This window comes from Tupaia chinensis, unplaced genomic scaffold, assembly GCF_000334495.1.
Source record: "Tupaia chinensis unplaced genomic scaffold, TupChi_1.0 Scaffold142914_1, whole genome shotgun sequence".
Lineage (NCBI taxonomy): Eukaryota > Metazoa > Chordata > Mammalia > Scandentia > Tupaiidae > Tupaia > Tupaia belangeri.
In genome coordinates, this window is record NW_006202759.1 from 273,092 (window position 1) to 286,259 (window position 13,168).

Sequence of the window (13,168 nt, forward strand, 5' to 3'; positions counted from 1 at the left end):
TTCCTTGCTTGCATTGTTTCTGATGAAAGGTCCAATGTTAGCCTGATGGGATATCATTTGTAAGTAACTTTATGTTTCTCTCTTGCCAAATTTAGTATCTTGTCTTTGTGTGTGGTTTAGACCAATCTGGCTATAATGTGTCTTGGAGAAGATCTTGAGTTGATTCTATTTGAGGGCCTTTTTATTTCTTGGATCTGGATGTTTGAATGACTCTCTAGGTTTGGGAAGTTTTCTTCCTGAGTAGATTATCAATGCCCTTATCACTTTTTTCACCTTCTGAGATACCAATTATCTGGATGTTTGGGTGCTTAATGGTATCTAATATTTCTTGTATATTATTCTCATCTTTTTTGTTATTTCTTTGTCTTTTTGGTGATTTTTTTTTAGGTTAGAGGTTTTGTCTTCTACATCTGAGATTTGATTTTCTGCATTATCTAATCTATCTTTAATACTTTAGAAGGAGGTTTTGATTTCCTGTATTACAGCCTTCATCTCTAACAGTTCTGTTTGATTCTTTTTTATGGTTTGTATTTCTTCTTTCAAATCATAGAAGGACTTCATCACCTCCTGGAACTCATTGTCTTTTTTTCTTTTGCTTCTTCTGGAGTTTGTTGATTTTCTTCTCTTGCATCTCGATTAGTTTTGTTCCTATAACCACTGTGCTGTCTGTGAATGATAAAGAGTTGTTCTTTTCCCTTGGAAGAGATATTATCTTGATTTCTCATATTTCTTGTGCCTCTGCAGTGGTTTCTGGTCATCTAATGGATTATACATTTCTTCCTAATTTCTTGGAGTTAAATCTGAGCATTCAGAGGCATGCAGGTGGAGGTGATCCTTGAACTCTCTGCAGTTCTGTTTCCCTGAAGCTCACCAAGCAACATGCACTTTTGTTGTTGGAAATGGATATTACAAAAGCCTTCTGGTTTAGAGAACAGTCACACCTAGACTGAGCTGTGGGGTTTCAACGGAGAGTTCAGAGGTGTGCAGGAGATAAGCTGACCTCTCTCTGCAGCTCCATCCTTCTCTCTGCTACTCTGCAATCTGTTCAGATGTTCGGCTACTGTACACCTAGACTTGTCTAGACACTCAGTTTGTGGAGGCTGAACAGCAAAGTGAGAAAGTAAAGTAAAAGAAAAAGCTATGTCTTTTTCTTTTCTTATCTTGTACGCTTTTTTGATCCAAATTGGTTTTAACTGAAAAGGAAAAGAAAACGAAGGGTAAAAAAAAAAAAAAAAGAGGGAACCAGCAGTTAGCGTAATGGCTATGTCGCTGGACTCCCACGTAGTCGACCGCGGTTCGTGTCCCGGACCCGGTGGCTTAAACCTCACGCCGGGCGCGTGTGCGTGCGTGCCCAAGATCCCGAGAGGAGAATGGAGGAGAAGGGATTGCGGCGTGACCATCCCCCCTGGGGGGTGATTTCTCGCTTTCTGTCTCTATGTCTCTCTCTGTCTGTCTGGCGAGCGCACGCGCCCAACAGTGAAAATCTCTCCAAAAAAAAAAAAAAGATAAAAACAATAAAAAAAAGAATAACACTTTTTTATATAATGTCTTTCCTTATCTTGTACACTTTTTTGATCCAGATGGGTTTTAACTGAAAATATGTAGCTTCTTACTCTCTTCTGGTAGCTATTTCCATAAAATATACATTTCATTTTATTTTTAGCTTTTTAATTTTTTTCTTTTTGGTTTTGCTATAGGGTGCATGCACTTGCTGGAGAGGGACATAGAGTAGAAAAAGAGAGACAGAAAGTGAGAAAGTACCCCCTAAAAGGCATGGCCATACCACAGTCCCTTCAGCCATGTCGGATCTAGCCACCTTAATCATCACACTGCTACTGGACCTATTGTTTTTAAAATCTTGTTATGTCTCGATATTTAAAAGATACAAAATATATAGATGGATCCCACTTTTTAAATCCAATTTGTTAGCCTCTTTTTTTTTTTTTTTTAAATGGAGAGATTTTTGCCTTAGGGCACATGCACTCACTGGAGAGAAAGAGAAAAAGACAGACAGACAAGGTGAGAGGGAACGTGAGAAATTATCCCTCAGGGGTATGACCTTGCTGCAATCCTTTCTGCTTCATTCTCCTCCCTGGATCTTAGGTATGTATGCACATATGACCGACACGATTTTGAAGCCACTGGGTCTGGGACTTAAACTGCGGTAGGTCATGCTGAAGTCGTGACATAACTGCTACACCATCTGCTGGTCCCAACTATCCTCTGTCTTTTAATAGCAAGGTTTAATTAATTTACTTCTGCTATTTGCTACTTGTTTAGTGTTGTCTTATACGATGGTTGCTCCAGTCTTGCTTATCACTGGGTTAACTTCTCCACCTTGTTTCTGATGGTTAAACATTGACACCTGGCCTCTTTTATTTTGACACATTATCCAGTTCACATCTGAGAATCCAATTTTGTGCTGGCATCACCCACTGTTAGCTCTGCCTCGAGAGTTCAGCTATCACTAAGGTTGTCATTGATGCTGGTACCCTTTGGTCCTGATCACTCTGGTGAGTCAAATGTCCTTTGTGTCCTTTTGCATAGCTGGCTATTAAGTTTTTTAGTCTTACATTAAATCTTCATTCTAGTAAACTTATTCTGAACTATTTGAATCCTTTTTTTTTTTTTTTGTAGAGAGAGATTTTTGCTACAAAGCATGTAAGCTCACCATGGAGAAGAGAGAGAGACAGAAAGCAAAAAATCATCCCTCAGGGGAGATGGCCATGCCACAATCCCTTCTCCTTTATTCTGCTCTTGGGATCTTGGGTGCACACACGCATGCGCCCGGTGCAAGTTATAAACCACCAGGGTTCTGGGATTGAACTATCATCGATTATGTGGAAGTCCAATGACATAACAATTACTATCTGCTGGTCCCTGAATCCTACTTTTAATGTCCATTACAGTTATGGAGCTCCACTATTTAGTATGAACTTTTGTGTTTTCCCATATTTTAAAGCCTTCCTATCAGCATATTGTCTTGTTTTCCCTGCTGTCCCTGGAGAGTGTTAAATCCTACATCAAAGGAGAGGACTTTTATATTGAAAACCTCCCTGTCTGTCTCCCTTGACCTGAAATTTTCAGGCTCTCGCCAGTCATTTTGAGTGGGACCTTCAGCACCTTGGGTAATGGTCCCTTTTGTATCTCACCAGGCCCAACATTCTCCTGGGTTACATTGCAATGTAACTCTAGTAACTTATTTCTGGCCTGCAGGGGATGTGAGAGTAGATGCTGAGAATGGAGTATTTGTCTCTTGCAAGGTAGAAGAAGCCTTTGCATTGTCCTTAAGCAAAGAGAGCGTACTTGCTTTTCCCTAAGAAGAGTGTATCTCTTCTGTATGCTGGAACCATTCAAAGAGAACAATAGGGATTTGGGACCAGCAGTTAGCATAATTGCTATGTCACTGGACTCCCATGTAGTCAACCACGGTTCATGTCCTGGACCTGGTGACTTAAACTCACCCTGGGCACGTGTGCGTGCGTGCCGTTCTTTTTCTTTTTTCTTTTTAGATTGCTCTCACGTGCACTTTCTTTATTATTATTATTATTTTAATTTTTTAATACATTCAATCGCATTATTTAGCTTACAGAGTGAACATTTCAATATGTAAACATTTCCCTTCAGTCCATCTAGATTGAAGATTTTCAAATGATTGGCTCAGATGTCCCCATCCCATGCATCCCATGAATGCCCTGGCTTTGGTATGGCAATCTTGCTGACATTGAGAATTCAGCCTCCTCTACTCTTCTTGAAATTAGCATGTGGAGCTATTTTGCTTGTGTCTACCCTCTTACTACAGAAATTCCTGGAAGGAAACAGCTCTGAACCATTAGCAGTCAACACACTACAGGGCTGGGGACATGAGAGCTTTGGTTCTGAAGGGAGAGTCTCAAAAGTAAGGCATGGCTCCCATGACATCCTTTAGGAGTAAATATTACAAAACGTCCATCTTACAGTAATGGAAACAGAGTCTACAAAGAAGCACAGCAACTTGCTCAAGGCTGCAGACACAGCAAATAATGCCCATTGTTTGAAACAGGTTTGCTCTAAACACTCAACCAGATCTCAACCAATATACCGTATTAACCTTCAGGAGTGTGTTTGTCTAATAATTCAGCTTCAGACGTCTGTTTATTTACATGGACAAAGCCCTTCTTTAATTTTGGATTACTTCTGTGTTAGGAATGAGGACAGATCTCTGACTACTCTTTCTAGTTTAAGATTCTTTCCAAGGGGTCTAAGGACTCAGGTCTATGAACGCTTATCTTGCTATAACAGACCACTGTAGTCTAGTGATCGTGGGGTGCTTCCTGCAATCCTGACCCTGGCACGGCATCATGTGATACACAGGAAAGCCTCTTTCTCTCTGTTAAAGTTAAACGCAGGCATTCTTTTCTGCTGACTCTGTGTCTTTTCTAGACAAAGACTTGTGCTTTTAACACATTACAAATGTAAGAATTTCTGTACCCACCTGCAATTTTTAAGCCCCAGATCTGAGATGTTCTGCCTTTTTGGGACAAGCCAATGTAAAGATCCAAGATATTGATTTACAATGTGTTTGTGCCTCCAGCTCTCAGAACCAAATAAAGGAGCTGTATCTAATCACTCTGAAACACTTTCTCAAGAATACCAGGGATTGTGTTTTCAGGTTGTGGCGAGAATAAAAAAATTTCATTATTTCTACAGAGTTTGGTTATTTTCAACAACAGGCAGGATTATAGCCCCCCAAAATGTTCATTTCCTTATTCTAAGAACCCGTGAATATGTTGTTTTACATGATAGAAGGGTTCTGCAGACATTATTAAATTATTTAAGGGTTTGGCAGAGTGGTAGCACAAAACTCTGTAAGGCAGACCCCCATGGTATCCTGGTTCTAAGTTCCAGGTTCATGTCTGGAAACCTCCCAGAACACTCCACACATGAGTGTGCCCACAATCTGGGATGACTGAGTGGGACGTAGATTGTGGCATGAAGATTCCATTGGCTATGTCTGTTTCTGTCTCTCTCACTACTGGAAAAAAAGAAAGAAGTACACTTGAAAAAATTTATAGGCCACAAATGACCATGACTAGTGGCTAAAGGAGCCAGGTCCAACATGTCTGAGTACATGGTTTGAATTCCAGCTCCAACTGCTTGAAAAAGACACTTGGCACTTATGCCTGCTTGCCTCAAATCCTGACTGAATGGAGAAATGGAGAAGGAATTACGGCATGACTAAGCTCCACAAGCAGTGTTTCCTCACTCTTCCTTTCTCTCTCTCTCTCCTCTCTCTCTCTCTCTCTCATCTCTTCATTGCAAGCACACATGCTTTCTGGCTTATAAACACACAAAAAGAAAATTAAAAAAAAAGAATTTGAAATACGATTACCTGTGCTTATTTGCATGAATCCAGTACAAATACATGAGTCCTTAAAAGTGTGCAAAATTTCCTGGCTGTGCTCAAAGGGAGATGTGACTGCAGAAGAAGGGGGCATGGATGCAGTGTTGCTGGCATTCATGATGGAGCAAAGGGTCTGTTGACCAAGAAATGTGGATGGTTTCAAGAAACTGGGAAAAACATGCAAATGGATCCTCTACTTGAACCTCCAGAAAATCACGTGGCTCTGCTGATGCCATGATGTTATCCCAGTGGAAAACATTTCAGATGTCTGGTCTACAGAATTATAGAATAACCGTTTATGTTATTTTAAGCACTAATTTTATAATAACTCATTACAGCAGTAATATAATGCTAATATACCTTCCTCTGAAGTTATTTCTACCTCCTTTTATTCATGCAGATTTTAAAAAAAGAATTATTTTATTTAACTTTCTTTATTTTAATTTGACCAGAGAGGGACATGAGAGAGAGAAAGAGAGAGAGAAGAGAGAGAGAGAGAGAGAAAGGAGAGAGAGAGAAAGTGAGAAAGCAAACCTCCAGGTCCGGGAGTCGAAACACATTGAGCCATGTGAGAGTCCAGTGCCCTTAACCACCATGCTACCTGCTGGCCCTTCATTTATTCATTTTTCATAGGTGCTAAATAGAGAAATTTCCAGCTGTTTTGCATAAAAACAGATCCAGATGTACAGTTCGAATCAGATTTGCTTTGTCTTATGAAGGTCTCTTAAGTTGTAGAGAGAATAGACATTCATTTCTCCGGACAACTTAGGATGTAATAGCACCTTTCGTTTGTAATATCTGATAAAAAGTGTCCCTCTTCAAGTCAGCCTCATTATACAGACTGGTGAGGGAAGGCCTAAAACTTTATTATTCAACTGTATACAATTGTAAGTAAAGAAATATTTGGGGAACAAGTTGCACCTGACAATCTTGAAGTTACCTGAGAAATTAACATGGGCACTGAAAAGTGTGAGATAATGAACCTGTCTCATGAACCCATTCAGAAGCCTAGGAACACAGATCTAGACATGGAACTAGGCAAGAAAATAGTCTCCTCCACAGCCCTGGAAATTGTGTGGCTCTTCATGCATCTTGATTGTGTTCCATAGAAACTCACTTTAGATCTGACCTCCAAAACTGGAATAAGATACATTTCTGTCACTTGAAGGCATTAATTTGAAGTCTTCCCCTACTCCTATGTCTCCAAGAGTTCCCCAGTGTTTTCCACCAATAGTTTTGCAATTTGAGGTCTTAAGTTTAGGTCTTTGATCCATTTTGAGTTGATTTTTGTTAAGCGTCCAGTTTCAGCTTCCAGCAGTTGACCACCCAGTTTTTCCAGCACCATTTGCTGCATAGATTTTCTTTTACCCACTGGATTATCTGGTGTCCTTTGTCAAAAACCAGTTGGGGAACTCTCTATTCGCAGATGACATAATTGTATACATAGAAGACCCAATGGTTTCCATAAAGTAATGCACAAATACAGTAAAGTTGCAGGATACAAAATTAATATACAGAAGTCTATAGCATTTCTATATACAAACAACAGGAAGACGGAGATAGAACTGGAAAAAGTTATTCCATTTACCATAGCCACAAAAAGTATAATATACTTAGGAATAAATCTAACTAAAAAAGTGAAAGACCTCCACGAGGAAAACTATGAGAAGCTAAAAAAGAAATTGAAAATGACACAAAAAAGTGGAAGGACATACCATCTTCCTGGATGGGAAGAATTAATATAATCAAAATGTCAATTCTACTAAAATTAATCTATATATTTAATGCAATGCCAATCAAAGTGCCAGACACATTCTTCACAGATCTAGAAAAGACAATCATAACATTTGTCTGAAATCATAAAAGACCCGTATTGCCAAAGCATTTCTGCACAAGAGGAGTGGAGTGGGTGGCATCTCACTCCCTGACCCCAAAATATACTACAACACTGTGGTAATCAAAACAGCATGGTACTGACACAGAAACAGACATGTGGACCAATGGAACAGAATAGAGTCCCCAGAAATCAATTCCCAAACATACAGTCAACTGATTTTTGACAAGGGCTACCAGTCAATCCACTGGGAAAAGGAAAACCTCTTCAGCAAATGGTGCTGGAAAAACTGGATTTCCACTTTCAGAAAGATGAATCTGAACCCCTACCTCTTGCCTTTGACAAAAATCAAGTCAAGGTGGATCAAAGATCTAAACCTAAGACCTCAAACCATAAAACTGCTCCTAGAAAACACTGGGGAAACTCTGGGAGACATTGGAGTAGAGAAAGACTTCTTAAATAGGACCCCCAAAGCACAGTTGATAATCCCCAAAATAGACAAGTGGGATTACATCAGACTAAGAAGTTTCTGCATGGCAAAAGACACAATAATTAGTGTGAATCGACAGCCCTTAGAATGGGAAAATATTTTTGTAAACTATGCATCAGATAAGGGACTGATAATCAGAATTCACAAGGAACTCAAGCAGGCATAAGAAAAAATGCTCAACATCCCTCATTGTAAGGGAAATGCAGATCACAACAACAATGAGATACCACCTAACCCAGTCAGAATGACTAAGATTAAAAAAACAAAACAAACAAAAAATGTTAAGTGCCAGCGTGAAAGGGGAGCTCTCTTACACTGCTGGTGGGACTGTAAATTGGTCCAGCCACTGTGGAGAATAATTTGGAGATTCCTCAACAATCTACAAATAGAACTACCATATGATCCAGCAACCCCACTCCTTGGTATTTACCCAAAGGACAGAAGAATACTTCATTGGACACATGTTTGCACATCAATGTTTATTGTGGCACTATTCACAACTGCTAAGTCATGGAACCAACCCAAATGCCCATGAACAGATAAATGGATAGAAAAATTGTGGCACATATACTCTACTATGGAATACTATTCAGCCATAAAAAACAACAAAACGCTTTTGGCAGGAAGTGGATGAATATGGAAGATTTATTGCTGAGTGAAGCAAGCCAGGCTTTGAAGGAGAGGCATTGTATGTCCACACTTAATACATCCCGTGTCCGTACTCTATGACTGAAACCGATTGACCAAAGGATATAGAAACACGGTATATAGATGTAAATACCAGATATAGTGTGTATGAAAGAGTAGGGTATGAGGAAGGACATTTAGAAGAAAAATAGGGAGGCAATGCATTAATGGGACAAAGAAATGTGGTATTATCTGTTGAAGATATTTTATAGTTTTATCAACTGGACTTCACCTGTTGAAATATTCACTTTGTAAGCTAAATAATGTGATTGAACGTATAAGAGAAAATGAAATAAAAAATGTAAAGAAAATCAGTTGGGCATATGTTTTGGGGTTTATTTCTGGGGTCTGTAATCTGTTCCATTGGTCTACACATCTATTTTTGTGCCGGCTCCATGGTGTTTTCATTATCACAGCTTTGTAATATATTATGGGGTCAGGGATTACAATGCCTCCTACATCACTCTTTGTGCACAGTATTGCTTTGGCAATACAGGGTCTTTTATGATTCCAGGCACATTCTATCATTGTTTTTCCTTTCATACTTTTTTTTTTAAAGAGATATTTTTTTGCTATAGGGTGTGTGCACTTGTGGAGAGACAGGGAGAGACAGAAAGTGAGAAATCACCCCCTGGGGGAATGGCTGTGCTATAATCCCTTCTCCTCCATTCCCCTCTCAGCATTTTGAACACGCATGCATATATGCCCAGTGTGTTTTCAGCTGCCAGGTCTAGGACTCAAATCACTGTTGACTACACAGGAGTCCAGCGGCATAACTATTATGCCTCTTGTTTGTTCCTATAATTGTTTTTTCTAAATATGTGAAGAACATTTCTGATAACTTCATTGGGATTGCATTAGATATGTAGATTAATTTGAGTAGACACGCATTAATTTTTACAGAACTACATTGACATTTTGATTATATTAATTCTTCCAATCCAGGAACATGGGATGTCTTTCCACTTTTTTGTGTTGTTTTCAATTTCTTTTTTAAGATATTCATAGTTTACCTTGTAGAGGTCTTTGACTTCTTTGGTTAGGTTTCTTCGTAGGTACTTATACTTTTTCTGGTTATTGTAAATGGAGATATTGTAGTAGACAAAGACTTCTTAAATAAGAACCCCCAAGCACAGGCAAGAATCCCAGAAATAGACAACAGGTTATAAAGCTTATGCAAAGCAAAAGAAACAAAAATGAGAGTGAATCGACATCCCTTAGAATGGGAGAATATATTTGTAAACTATGCCTTAGATAAGGGACTAATAGCCAACATATACAAGGAACTCAGGCACTTAATTCTCCCTTCCCTCACAAATAATCAACCCAATTAGAAGATGGGCAAGTGAACTGAACAGACAACTCTCTAAGGAAGACATGTGTGCATCCAAAATCATTTGAAATAATGCTAAACATCACTTATTGTAAGGAAGACACAAATCAAAACCACAATGAGATACTACCTAAACCCAGTCAGAATGGCCAAGATTTAAAAAAAATAAAGAATGGTAAGTGCTGGAGAGGCTGTGGAGAAAAGGGAATTCTCGTACACTGTAGGTGGGAATGTAAATTAGTAGGGCCACTGTGGAAAACTATATGAAGAGTCCTCAAAGATCTACAAAAAGAACTATTATATGATCCAGCAATTCCACTCCTAGGTATCTACTCAAAGGACAGAAGAATGCTCAGCTTTATCTTGCATATTCATGTTTATTGCCACACTATTTGCAATTGCTAAGACATGGAACCAACCAAAACATCCATAAACAGATGAATGGATTGAAAAAGTGTGGCACATATCCACTATGGAATACTACTCAGCCATAAAAAAGAAATAAGACCCTGGCATTGGATAGAAAGTGGACAAATATGGAAGATTTCTTGCTAAGTGAAGCAAGCCACACTATGAAGAGAGTACAAAAATAATACAATAATATGTTCCCCTCAATATATACCAAATGTCTGCACTCTATGGCAAAAACTGAAAGATTGGAAGGTATAAAAGCATGGAGAAGAACTGTGGATACTGGAGACAGTGTGTGAGGAATATGAAAAACGGGGGAGCATAAGAAGAAGGGAATCAAGTGGAGAAAGAAAGAAGCAAACCATTTAAGGGACATAAAAATGAAAAATAATCTGTTGATGATTACAGGTATGGTAATGTCTTTGACTGAACTAATACATGGTGTATTCATTATGGGAAAATTCATTTGATATGTTGTAATGATGCACAGTGATTTAATGTGAAAACAAACAAATTAATACGTTAATTAATAAAATGTTAAAGGCCATTAATTATTTTTTTGTTTGTTTACAAGTAGGACTTTTTATTCCTTACTATTACAATTTTGAACTTTAAACAGATTCTTGGACTGGTGGTTCATACCCATCAGCTGGTTGACGTTAGCACCTGTCTCATCCCCAGGAGCTTTTCTAGAACTACTGCCTTCACTGTAAAGCTCCATGAGATATCCTAATTCCAACTTGGACTTATTCAGCATTTTTACTTTTTCAACAAAGACATCTTAGAGAGGATAGGTATATGGACAAGTCTTTTCTACCTCTTTCCCAAAGCTATTTAGAATCAGTTTATGATGACGACTTTCAAGTTATTTGTAACTCATAGAATCATGGTTTCAATCAGCTTCTTCAGGATTTGATGGATCTGTTGAAACTAAGCATAAGAGGTCTTCCATATCTGATCATTGAGACAAAGAGATGAAGCAAATAACCATCAGCAGTCTTGACTTCAACATGACCTTCAACCATGGTCTGCCATTTTATGACCATCGAACACATTTTTTCATGGATAAGGTCCATGCTCCATGCTACCGAAGTCAGTCACGCAGTTTTTGCCCTGATCGTCCTCTCTAAGTAGCTTAAATTTTCTAATGCAACTTCATTATTCCACAGATCTGCAAAACTCACTTCAAACACATAGCTCTTAAGGCTATCAGATGCAATCTTGGCTCCTTGAGGACTGTTGTTTTCTCAGTATTTCTTATCTTCCACATAATAAGGGCTTCCATATCATATTAGTCTTTTTATTATTATTATTTATTTTAATTACTTATTTTAATTTGCTATATGACACACCAGAGAGAAACAGGGAGTGAGAGGAGAGAGAGAGGAAATGAGAAAGTGCCCGCCAGGAGGGATGGCCACACTTGTTGCTCCTCCATTATCCAAACTGTCGTAGAAAATGGATCATTCGCTTTCATCTTGGTTCCTTTATGCTGCCTTTAATAGGAGCTTATTCTTGGGATCAGCAGATGGTATAATGGTTATTTCACTGAACTCCAACATAGTAAATTGGGGTTTGAGTCCTAGGCCCAGTGGCTTAAAACTCACACTGGACTCGTGTGTGTGCTCAAAATCTTGAGATGAAAATGGAGGAGAAGAGATCACAGTGCAGGAGTAATTTTCCTCTTTTTGTCTTTCCAGTGAGCACAAAATCTCTTAAAAAAAAAAAAAAAAAAGAAAAGAAAAGAAAAAAAAAGAGAAAATAGAAGAAAAGAAAAAAGGAGCTTATTCTTGCCAACCATCAAGGTGCTACTCTAAGCCATTTATATTAATTAATTAATTAAATTTAATTTAGTGAGCACTTACTAAGCTCTGAAGAAAGAACTATACATGTTCTCTCTCAGAACAATCCTACAAGACAGTTTAAAAAAATACCCATGCTTCTGTTGATAAAATTAAGACACGAATTGTGAAGATGATGGTTCAGGGTCCCTCAGATGTAAAACATGTAATTTGGATCCCAGCCCTGATACTCTGGCTCCCTTAAGAGATTTGACCATTCATGGTTCATGTAAAGGAGATGATGACTTGGTTGAGCCTCCAGTCTGTATGGCATCCCTCATACTTCCCAGGGACCATTTCCTATTTGCTATGTTTTATCCAATGTCCTCGAGTGGAAGGAAATTGGGTCAGATTATTAACTGCACACATTGGCATAAATGCAAGCCTCTCCACCCAGAAGAGCTCCTAGGAGAAAGCATATGGTAAATTGTGTGTCTGACATAGCATGGTCAATACAAATCTAAACACAGGGAACTTTAGAGAATATGAGTGTTTTACTTCATTTTTGTTAATAATCACAGAAAATATCTCAGTCTGAGTAATTTAAGAGAATGAGCTTTTCAGCTTATAGTTTGGAGATTTAAGGGCCAAGAGCCAGCTCTGATGTGGGTCTCAGAGTCCCAAGAAATCACATCACAGGAGGAAGAGCCGAGCAGGACAGTTGCATCCATCAGAGTCTCTGTGCTCTGATCTCTTCCTCTCTCTTTGTTAACCCATCAGAATTCAACAGGGGAGCCCCACCCTGATAACTCAAGCACACCGAAGTGTGTCAACTTCTGACACTGTGAAGGCATTATCTGTCTTCTTAATACCTTCACAATCAATGTAATGCATGAATTTGGGGGGAAACACAAATCATAGCAAAGAGTAAAGTTTATAACAGTAAAAAGAAGCAGCAAAATAAAGAAATGTTATACACTGTAAAATATATGTAAGCGTAATATAAAAGATGGCATTAATAAATGTTTATATATATAAAAGAAGAAGCAGTAAAATCAGAGATGGTGGAACAGTGGTAAATAATGACACTGTCCTGGCCCCCCTCCGGGGGCCCTGTGGCTGGGGGCTTCCGCCCCTGCGCAGCCCCGCGCCAGAACGGCCGGCCCCCCTCCGGGGCCGGCCTCCCTGGCCTCTCCGGTGCTGGATGGCCCGGAGGCCCAAAACAAGGGTGAAGAACTTGCAACTTGAG

At 39.0% G+C, this 13,168-nt stretch overlaps 1 long non-coding RNA gene across 1 annotated transcript; it reads left to right on the forward strand.

Moving 5' to 3' along the window:
- The first annotated feature begins 2,424 nt into the window (after positions 1-2,424).
- Positions 2,425-11,870, forward strand: LOC114005168 (uncharacterized). Its single transcript, XR_003547055.1, has 2 exons — positions 2,425-2,513; positions 11,839-11,870. It is a non-coding gene; the product is annotated as an uncharacterized LOC114005168 (long non-coding RNA).
- The last annotated feature ends 1,298 nt before the right edge of the window (positions 11,871-13,168 follow it).